Genomic DNA, 10,091 nt, shown 5'->3' with positions numbered 1-10,091 from the left:
GCTGGCTACGCGACGATAAGGTAGCACCCCCCATCGAACCTTAACTAAATAACATAAATTTGCATATTTTACACTTTTACAAATTGATTAACATACAGTATCGGTCATATCTATAGCACGCCATTTCAAAGTGATATTGTGTGCCACTTATGTTTATATATTTATTTTTAAGAATTTTCAATTAAAATACAGTTCTTTCTCTAACAAACCCGATATAAACCCAAGTTTAACAATTTGTAGAAAACTTCAAAAAAGTGCAACAAATTTTCACCTAAGTCTCAAACTTTTTTCTCGGAAGTCTTAGAATTTTTTCGAGTACACAGTTTTTTAGCCACTGCAATTTTAGTCTGATAATGTGCAAATTTCAAGTAGCTACGAATTACCGTTAATTTTTTAGAATTTTTTTTGTCGCATTGGCTTCCATATAATGAATAAACTCAATTTATTTCTATATGGATGAAAACCGCAACACCTTTGGAGAAAAAAAATTCTAAAAAATCAACGGTACCTTTCAGTCACTTGAAACTTGCACATTATCAGACTAAAATTGATTGGGCTATAAAACTGTGTGAAAAATTGAAACACTTCTGAGAAAAAAGTTTGAAATATAGGTGAAAATTTATTGCACTTTTTTAAAGTTTTCTACAAATTGTTAAACTTGGGTTTATATGGGATTTGTTAGAGAAAGAAGTGTATCTTAATTGAAAATTCTCAAAAATAAATAAATAGACATAAGTTGCACACAATGTCACTTTGAAATGGCGTGCTATAGATATGACCGATACTGTAAATATGTATGCACACATTTCCAGGTACACTTCATTAACCAAAAACAATTATTAATGGAATTAGTAATATTAATATTAGGCAATATTCTTAGCTATAGTGCTTATCAAATCTTTACGACACCCACATATCGAAAATATTTGACCATTTATCTTAATGTTGTTCAATTTTAATTTTTTGTTTATAAGAGTACAGTTTATACTTTAACAAAAACCGTATAAATCAAAGGTCTAATCTTTGTTCAACATTAAAAACACAACAAATTTCCGTAAAACTTTCCAGCTTTTTATTTAAATCTTTTTGTAATATTTTGAGATTGAGTTTTGAAGCCCATTGTATAGGCTTCATAGTTTCTGAGAAATTAATAAATTACTTCAGATTTTTTTTCGGTATAAAAATTAACAAATTCAAACTTGAACATGGAAAAAATAAGATCCTGTGTGAATTTTTTTAATTTGGGTTAAGGCCTATTCTGTTACAAAAAGCTACTTACATATATACAAAATAGATGGATATCGAAATAAAGAAGGAATGAGTGGTCAAATGAGAATGCACAAAGATCTTTTGCATGAAAAATGAGCAGAAAAGAATGCGCCATGTACACCTGAGTAACACTCTTTTCTACTCATATTTCATACAAAAGCTCCTTGCGCATATTCATTGCACCACTCATTCCTTTCTTATTTATGCATCGATTTTCTTAGCTTCATTTTTTTGTAAAGGAACAGGCTTTCATACAAAATAAAAAATTGACAGAAAAATCTGGAATTATCTATTAATTTTTCAGAAACTATCTGGCCTGTCCGAGAGTGGTGTATATACGGCTTCGTATTACGATTGTTCAATTGGTTCGAAAGATATACGTGATTTAGTGGAACCACTCCTTTTTAAGCTGAATAACGGTAAATTGCAAATATCGCAGAAAGTTATCCATAGAGAAAAAAATTATCTTGATTTTCGTTATCACTGAGAAATTCTACATATGTAGGAGTTGGATAGCGGCTTCAGATGAACAAAAGTAACTAAGTAGGTGCGCAAATGAAAAGAAAAATACGACTTTACGAATATTCTATGATTTATTGCAAAGCGTTATAACTCAGCTTTATATTTTCCAAAGTTGACTGTTGGCTAATAATTACAATAAGTTTAGCCCGTTAAAAAATTGGTGCTGTCTCCTCGGCTGCTTGATAAAAAAGTAAGAATAGCAATTAAATTTTGCCTAGCTGCTTAAAATAAAATACATTATATATTTGCAAAGTGAGATTGATATACATACAATAGTATATAGCTAATTGCAGAAATTTCAATAACAAGCGCAAGCGAGAATAGCAGCACCAATACGCAGATACATACTAATGTAAGTATCGCTAGCTTAGAAAGAAAAGTTGCTAAGTCCCATTTTAAAAATCTTCCTATAGCCATTTTCTTAAACTATTTCGCAAGACTTTGAATCAAACATTTTGTGCGTTTAAAGCAAAGCAAAACTCCATAAGAATCAGAAGGATTCGATATTTATTAAAAGATGTCATATTATTTTGGCCTTATCGGATTTGTGGTGCTTCTTTTGGACTAACCAAATTTTCCTTTTATTGCTTATGAAGCGGAAAAAATAAAAGAAGTACCTTTAGAATTTTCGAAACGATGCGTATTCAATTTCTTTAGCCTCCTATATCAAAATATGAGTTTTCATAGAAAGTGGACTTAGCAACTTTTCACTCTAAGCTATCGATATGTATCTTATGCAAGAGAGCTTAGCACTCTTGAGTGACTTAAAGATGTTGAGTTAAACATAAATTGATGCTACAGAGATGCATTTTTGTGTGCTTAGTGGATATCAATACAAATTAGGTGATACTGATGTCGTGACATTCCACCCCCCGGTGAATCCTTATGGGGATTCGCTAAACTCTAAAGCGGTTAGCTTACTTGCTGGTCGTCGTACTATGCCTTGGCCAGTTTGAACTGCTGCTGATTGAACCTGGCCATCTTTGGCTGCAAAAACCTCAGTTATCTTTCCTTTGGTCCAAAGCCTGCGTGGGAGATTCGGATCGCATACGATGACTAGCTGCCCTGGCTGTAATGATTTAGCGGCCGCTCTCCATTTTGAACGGCGCAACAATGATGGCAGGTACTCGCATGTCCACCTTTTCCACAATCGGTCTTTCAACGCTTGCGCAATTCGCCACTGCTTTCGCAAACACAAAGATTGATCGTCAAGGCAAGGTGTTTGAGTGGAATTTAGACATCCAATAAGGAAGTGATTTGGCGTTAGGGGCTCCTCATCCTGCGGTGATATCGGTATCTCGGTAAGTGGCCGACTGTTCACCACGTTCTCGGCTTTGATAAGGGCGCTCCTGAAGGTTACTAAGCGTGGCGCCTCTTGTTTTAGGACTCTTTGTAGGAGGCGTTTTACGCACTTTACTAACCGCTCCCAGCAACCTCCTGCTATGGATTGACGGGGCAGTTGAAGAGCCATTCGATGCCTCGTTGTGCGCACTCTTGGCCAATACGGTCGAAATCCCACAGTTATTCTTCTTCGGCACGCCACGCCGGTTGACAAAATTTCTTAGGCAAATAATGAATGCGTCCGTAGATAAGTCTTCTGCGGTACCCAATACTTCTGGCGAATTTCGTTTATAGTCAGGCCGTCATTTATTTTTTGAGCCGGTGTGATACTATCAGACGCGTGACGTGATGGTGTTGAGGCATGATGACTGGGCGGCGGGCTGACATTGGAAGACAAAATTCAGTGTCGATTCGGCCATTGACCTTGATGAGTCCATCCTCATCGAGCATTGGCGTTAACTGGTACAACGTACTGCACTTAGGCAACCGGAGCTTACTACGGAGTAGCTTTAGCTCGTCACCATATAACTCTTCTTGTACACGGCGGCAGATTAGTTTTTCTGCTGAGGTGATTTCGTCTGCTGTTAGCTCACCTGACGGGCAGCATAGTTTTCTTGCCCTGAGAATCCAACGCAAAACCCAAGCAACTACTCTACGCAATTTGGAAAAAGATGAATACTTTGAAAAATTCATAATATAATCGTCTGAGTTGGAAATTAGTAGAAGACGATTTCTCTTTTCTTCGACGGCGCAATGCTGTGAGGTAAGTGATGCTGGTTCTACTGGCCACGCTATCTCTTGTTTACGCAAAAAGGCTGGACCAGTTAACCAGCGGGAACTCGAACAAACTACGGGTACTGCTTTGGCTCTTGTTGCTTCATCGGCGATATTTAATGAGCCAGCGCCATTGCGATGGCTGCGTATTGCCCAGTATTTCTGCTATTCTACTGGCTACAAACTGTTTATATTCTCTGGTGGTGGAACGAATCCAGAGCAATACAGTTTTGGAGTCACTCCAGAAGTTGACACGGCTTATGTGAAATTCATGGCATTCTCTTACGGATCTCTCTAAACGGTTACCAAGAACTGCTGCCTGCAATTCCAAACGCGGTATCGTCATTCCCTTCAGTGGTGCACACCTTGCTATAGCTGCAACGAAAGAGATATCAACCGCCGAACCCTTAGTTATGCGCAGATAGGCAACTGCTGCAAAGGCACTAGCACTGGCATCCAAAAAACGTGGAGTTGAATTTCGTCGGCTGACATAAGCAATGGCGAATTACACCGCGGTATGGTGAACTGCGCAATGTTTTGGAAGCCTTCCCACGTAGACCATTGTGTGTAGAACTAGTGAGGAAGTGAGTCATCCCAGTCGATCTTTCGTTTCCAAAGCGATAGTTGGAGTATAATCATGCAAATAGTTTAATTGGCTAAGAAACCGAAAGGATCGTAGATGGCCATTATGATTCCCAGCAGCTCTCGTTTCGTCGGTGGTCGTATGCGATTCAACACTTCGCGGTCAACCCTGTGAAATTTTAGGTGGAACTCAAATGTATCGCTGAGCGTGTTCCAGCACATGCCCAGGACTTTGTCGACAGAAGATTGGCGTTCCATACTAATAACGTTACTTGATTTTTCATCTTCAGTGCTTAACATTCCTTGCAGAGTTTTGTCATTCGACACAAAGTTTCGTAAGTTGAAACCAGCTGCGGCGTTAATGGCAATGGTTTCCCGTGACACTTCCGCTGCCTCTTGGGCATCTACAAAACTCACCACCAAATCATCCACATACATGTTGTTTATTACAGCGCTAACTCCTCTTGGCATACTTTCTTCAAACTTCTTTGCGTTGGTATTTTTGACGAATTCGGCACAGCAGGGCGAGCAGGCGGCCCCAAATATCATGGACCTCATTACGTATGTACGAATTGGAATGGCAGGATTGCCGTCACGCCAAAAAATCGTTGTGAGTTCTGATCTGCTGACCGGATGCGAATCTGCGAAAACATTTCTTGAATGTCGGCAGCAACTGCTACGGCCCTTTGGCGAAATTTGTGCAAGATGGCAATCAATGACTGGGCATGCTCAGGACCCTTTACTAAGGTAGAATTTAGTGACACTTTTGATGAGGCGGCGGCGGCATCAAACACTATTCGCAATTTGTCTGGCTTGTGCGGGTTTATTATACCAAAGTGTGGAAGGTACCAGATTCGATTGCTCTCTTCGAGAACATCTTCTGGCTGCAAAGGACTGGCATATTCTTTGCTGAGATATTTGTCTATCTCCCTCTTATAGTTTCTGGCGAAGACTGGATCCTTCTCAATGCGAGCTTCAATATTCTTAAGCCATGTCAAAGCTGGGTGGAAGAACGACGTCATCGCTCCGCCATAGTAAACCCACTTCATATCTTGCACCGAGATTTTCATTGTGAGGCTAAGAATTTCCCTAGCACGGCGGTTTTCATCTGATTCTAAGACCACGTCAGACGTACGTACACCAAAGCTATCAATGGAGTAATTTTCTTGCACCAAGCTTTGCAACTGTTGAATTGATTGGGATTCTCGTATATGGAATACGCGCGCCGGTGCGATGTTCTCTTTAGTTTGTGGTCCAAAAGGCACCCAACCTAATTGCGTGTCAATAGCAATAAGCTCCTTCTGCTGGCGATACCTAGGTACCTGTTGTCTAGCCCAAGCAAGAGTACAGGTTTTGCGTTGGTGTAATTTGCTATGGGCAGCATCTGCAAATGCTCATGTTGCTCCCAGAAAAAGGATTGTTGTGGCAAACTCAACGATTTCACTGTGTGAACATTTTTCAAATGGAATTGGCTACTGGACTTCAAACCGTTAACAGTAAAGGAGACCCTCTTAGATTTCTCCTTTACTTAGTTATCTCCATACTACTAAATTCTTGGGTGGTGTCGGTATAATTGACTAAAAACAATGGCCCATCCTCAGGATTGCCATCAAAAATTGGCAACGGAAAAAGTTTTGTCGCAGATTGGTCCAAAAGTGTTAGGCAACTACTGTTTAATGTCGATGCTTGCATTGTACGTGCCGGTATCTGTGTCGAAGATACTGACGGATGCACGTGCGTTGCAGTAAATGGCAATGACTGGGTTAACAAGTGTGGTGGCGACTGTATAAACCCATTAGGTAGCGCCGACGATTGCGCTGTTATGTGCTGAAAGCTCGGCAACGGCGGTGAAATTCTTGGTAATGATGATGTTGCAATTCTCGATGATAAGAACGACTGTGCATAAATATGCCCCGATGAAGGCCCCGTACTTTGTAACGATTGCGTTGTAGCTTGTGGGTGCTGCGCAGTCTCGTTTGACATTAACCGCCCTGTGATTTGTGACGGCTGTGTAAAATGATTTGCCAGCAACTGCGCTGCAATTTGTGGCGGTTGCAAGAATAAAGCTTGTAAAGGTACTTGGTTACCCTCAACATTATTTTCCTTACGCCTAGCATCATTGCGTAGTTCCTCGACAGACTCACGAAGTGATGCTATGGCGGCGAGTAATGATTTAATGTGGTCATTAGTAATGGAATCTTGACTGATTCCCAATGCCCTCCCGTTTGCTCCTCTGGAGCAGCTTCACCGACGATGGTAGTTGACTCGTGATCCGAATGGTCCCTTACCGCATCCGAAATGCTTCCCAACTCCTTGGCTTGATTTTTTGTCACCCTTTTCGGCATTTTCGGTATGGAACCGGGAGACAGCAATTTTTAAACGATTGTAATTACGTACGCAAATGAAAAGAAAAATACGACTTTACGAAAATTCTATGATTTATTGCAAAGCGTTATAACTCAGCTTTATATTTTCCAAAGTTGACTGTTGGCTAATAATTACAATAAGTTGAGCGCGTTAAAAAATTGTTGCTGTCTCCTCGGCTGCTTGATAAAAAAGGCAGAATAGCAAGTTAAATTTTGCCTAGCTGCTTAAAATAAAATACATTAGGGGTATTCTCTGAGTCTTGCAAAGCCCTTGCACGGTGCACAGATTGCACGGAATGCACGGTAAAAACCGGTTTTCGTATGGGACAGCTTTGCAAACCGTGCAATCCGTGCACCTTACAAGGGCTTTGCAAGACTCAGAGAATACCCCTATTATATATTTGCAAAGTGAGATTGGTATGCATACAGTAGTATATAGCTAATTGCAGAAATTTCAATACCTAACAGTAATTTCAATAACAAGCGCAAGCGAGAATAGCAGCACCAATACGCAAATACATACTCTTGAGTGACTTAAAGATGTTTAGTTAAACATAAATTGATGCTACAGAGATGCATTTTTGTGTGCTTAGTGGATATGAATACAAATTAGGTGATACTGATGTCGTGACAACTGTGATCCAGTGTTATCGAAGATATTGCTTCTATTGAAGCTGATTTCGACATTTTGTTTTATCGAAAATATTCTTTTAAAAGTTGCCTGGGAGTGGGAAGCAGATAGCACACCTTGTGATATGTTATAATAGTTCGTTCAAGACATTGTTAACACTTTTTCAAAACTTACAAATGCAAATTCAAAAAGATCAAAACAAAAAGAAAATAAAAAAATTTCCCGCTGGAATTTTCAGAGCTATATATTTTTAGTATTCATCACAAAATTGTACTAAAAAGATTTGCGTAGTAGTACAGAATATACAGAAGACGCATTTCGACTATCGAACTAATTTGAATTTAAGGCACGAGCGGTGAGGCAAGCAAGGGTTTCACAAGCGGCGCTGCCTCTGTTACTGTAGCAGTATTTTCACTCGGCTGACGCTGTTAATTCCATCGTCGCTATGACGACCAGATGTTAACTAACTTCGTTTTCCATCACGATCGCGATGCCGTTTTGATACAATTGTATAATTTTTAATATTTTTTTTCTAAATTGTAATATCTGGTACTTTTCTGTTCCCAAATGCCGTATTTTGATACTTTCGGCTGGCAGAAATGAATTTCTGAAAACTATGAATAATATTACTAGTCTAAAGCTAATATTTTTTTCTTGTTATTTAAAGTCTCTCAATTTATATATAGATATTTATAAGGTTGATTTGGTAACTCTAATAAAGGAAACACAATAATTTGTGCAGCGGATGGCTACAACTGCGAAATTTTTTGTCTAGTTTTGATTTTGGTGTCCAGATCGTGCTGTAAAAAATGGATAAAAGCGTAGAAAAAATTTATTTGTTTTTAATTTTTTTTTTTTTACGTTTTCACGCACATTCATATTTCTTGCACATATTTACTTGAGCAACGTTTCTTCAAAATAAGGGTTGCGCAATTTTACGCTGTAGTAATTTCCACAATATTGACTTGTATAAGTCTCGGGTTGCGCAAGGATTTTATGTGGTTTAGGGGCCCTATAAGTTTATTTTTCGCGCTGGTCGTTTTTTATAAAAACGCTGATATTCTCAATTTTTTTTATTTTCTTGAAATGTTAAAATGCAGCAAAAAATGTGTTTTTTTTATATATAATTACTCTGGTATTATTGGGGAACATTTCCTTAATTACATACCTGTCTTGGGCAGTTAGAATGGGCCTAGTGCCCGAAAATATGCTCTCGAAAAGAGAGTTGTAAAATTAAAACGTTGATACTGAACGATTTACGCATTATCATGGGTTGAAACTTGTTTCCAGGCGTTTTCTGGGATCTGAAGTCAGTTTTTCGAAATTCAAAATGGCGGATCCAACATGGCGGTCCATTTTTTTTTTAATGATTGGATTGGTTTGAAACTCGGCACTCGAGAGTTTTTGGGGTCGCCGATTACGAATCTGAAGTCAATTTTTTTTAATTCAAAATGGCGGATCCAATATGGCGATGAAATTACAAAAAAAGTACTAAAATTAAAACGTTGATACTGAACGTTTTAAACATTGTCAAGGGTTAAAACACGTTTCCAGTGGGTTTCTGGGGTTGCTGATTACGAATCTGATGCCAGATTTCTAAAATTCAAAATGGCGGTTAAGAGTTTCAACCAATCCAATCATTATTTTAAAGTTGGTCGCCATTTTGGATCCACCATTTTGAATTATGAAAATCTGACATCAGATTCTAAATCTATTTTTATGTTATTATTTGTAAACATTTATTTTGTTCGGCGAATAAAAAAAGCCCAAGAAATGGTCAAGAAAAATTTATTGATCCAAATTTTCTTAAGCAGTACGAAGTTCTTAAGAAATTTTCTACGCTTTCTGCTGGTTTGCTAAAGTTTGTTTGTGAAGAGTACAAGACATCCTTGTTTTCAACAGAAATATAAGCCCGTTCCATTATTTCGTAAGGAAGAAGTTAGACAGCAGGCTGTAGAATATCAGATGTCAAAACTCCTGAACACTACTATTCACACACACGAAATATTGCATAGCAATTTATTTCTTGACCATTTACTTTAGCTTTATACATTGAAATAAGCAAAATAAGCCTAATCATTAAAATTAGGCTTGGAAACCCTGAATAAGGAAAATAAGCAATTTCATGCAAAAGCTTAAACTTTTCGGCCCTGGCAAAATATTATCTGAGAACTTTAATATTTTCTTTAAAAAATGCTTTCTTCACTTCAACTAAAAACAGTTTCCATCGCGTAAACATTTTGGCCTTATACCATCTTTTACAACTTCGATAAAGTTCGCTCTTACTACGAGAACAAAAAATCGGCGTGTTTAAGTTTGACTTGAAGAATATAATTTCGAACCTCATTAATTTTGCAGAAAAAGGTTATAATTTGAATTTTTATGTAGATATATATTTCTTTCCAAGCAGCCAGCCCAAAATCCCTAATTGCAGCGCTGTGGTTGTTTAGTTGATATAATTGCCATCTTTATATAAGTTTTGATGACATAAATTTAGAAATTTCTTTAAAAAAATAGTTTCTACCGTGCAAAATTATAACTCGTTGGGTAAGATTTTTCAATACTCATAATAATTACCGCTGCTACTGGAACTAAAATCTCCACAA

The 10,091-nt window shown here is 38.1% G+C and overlaps 1 protein-coding gene across 1 annotated transcript in view; it reads right to left on the bottom strand.

Annotated features, from left to right (window-relative positions):
* Nucleotides 1-10,085, bottom strand: part of LOC118749267 (protein furry-like) — a 294,401-nt gene extending 284,316 nt beyond the window's left edge. The window contains exon 1 of the mRNA XM_036484066.1: nucleotides 10,063-10,085. The gene's annotated coding sequence lies outside the window, so the exon portion shown is untranslated. The remainder of the gene's footprint in view (nucleotides 1-10,062) is intronic.
* Nucleotides 10,086-10,091: the final 6 nt, after the last annotated feature.

The sequence above is a fragment of the Rhagoletis pomonella genome, unplaced genomic scaffold (assembly GCF_013731165.1).
Source record: "Rhagoletis pomonella isolate Grant_MI unplaced genomic scaffold, Rhpom_1.0 Rhpom_scaffold_00014, whole genome shotgun sequence".
Classification (NCBI taxonomy): domain Eukaryota; kingdom Metazoa; phylum Arthropoda; class Insecta; order Diptera; family Tephritidae; genus Rhagoletis; species Rhagoletis pomonella.
Note: the sequence above shows the minus strand (reverse complement) of the source record. Positions and strands in the feature narration are given on the sequence as shown.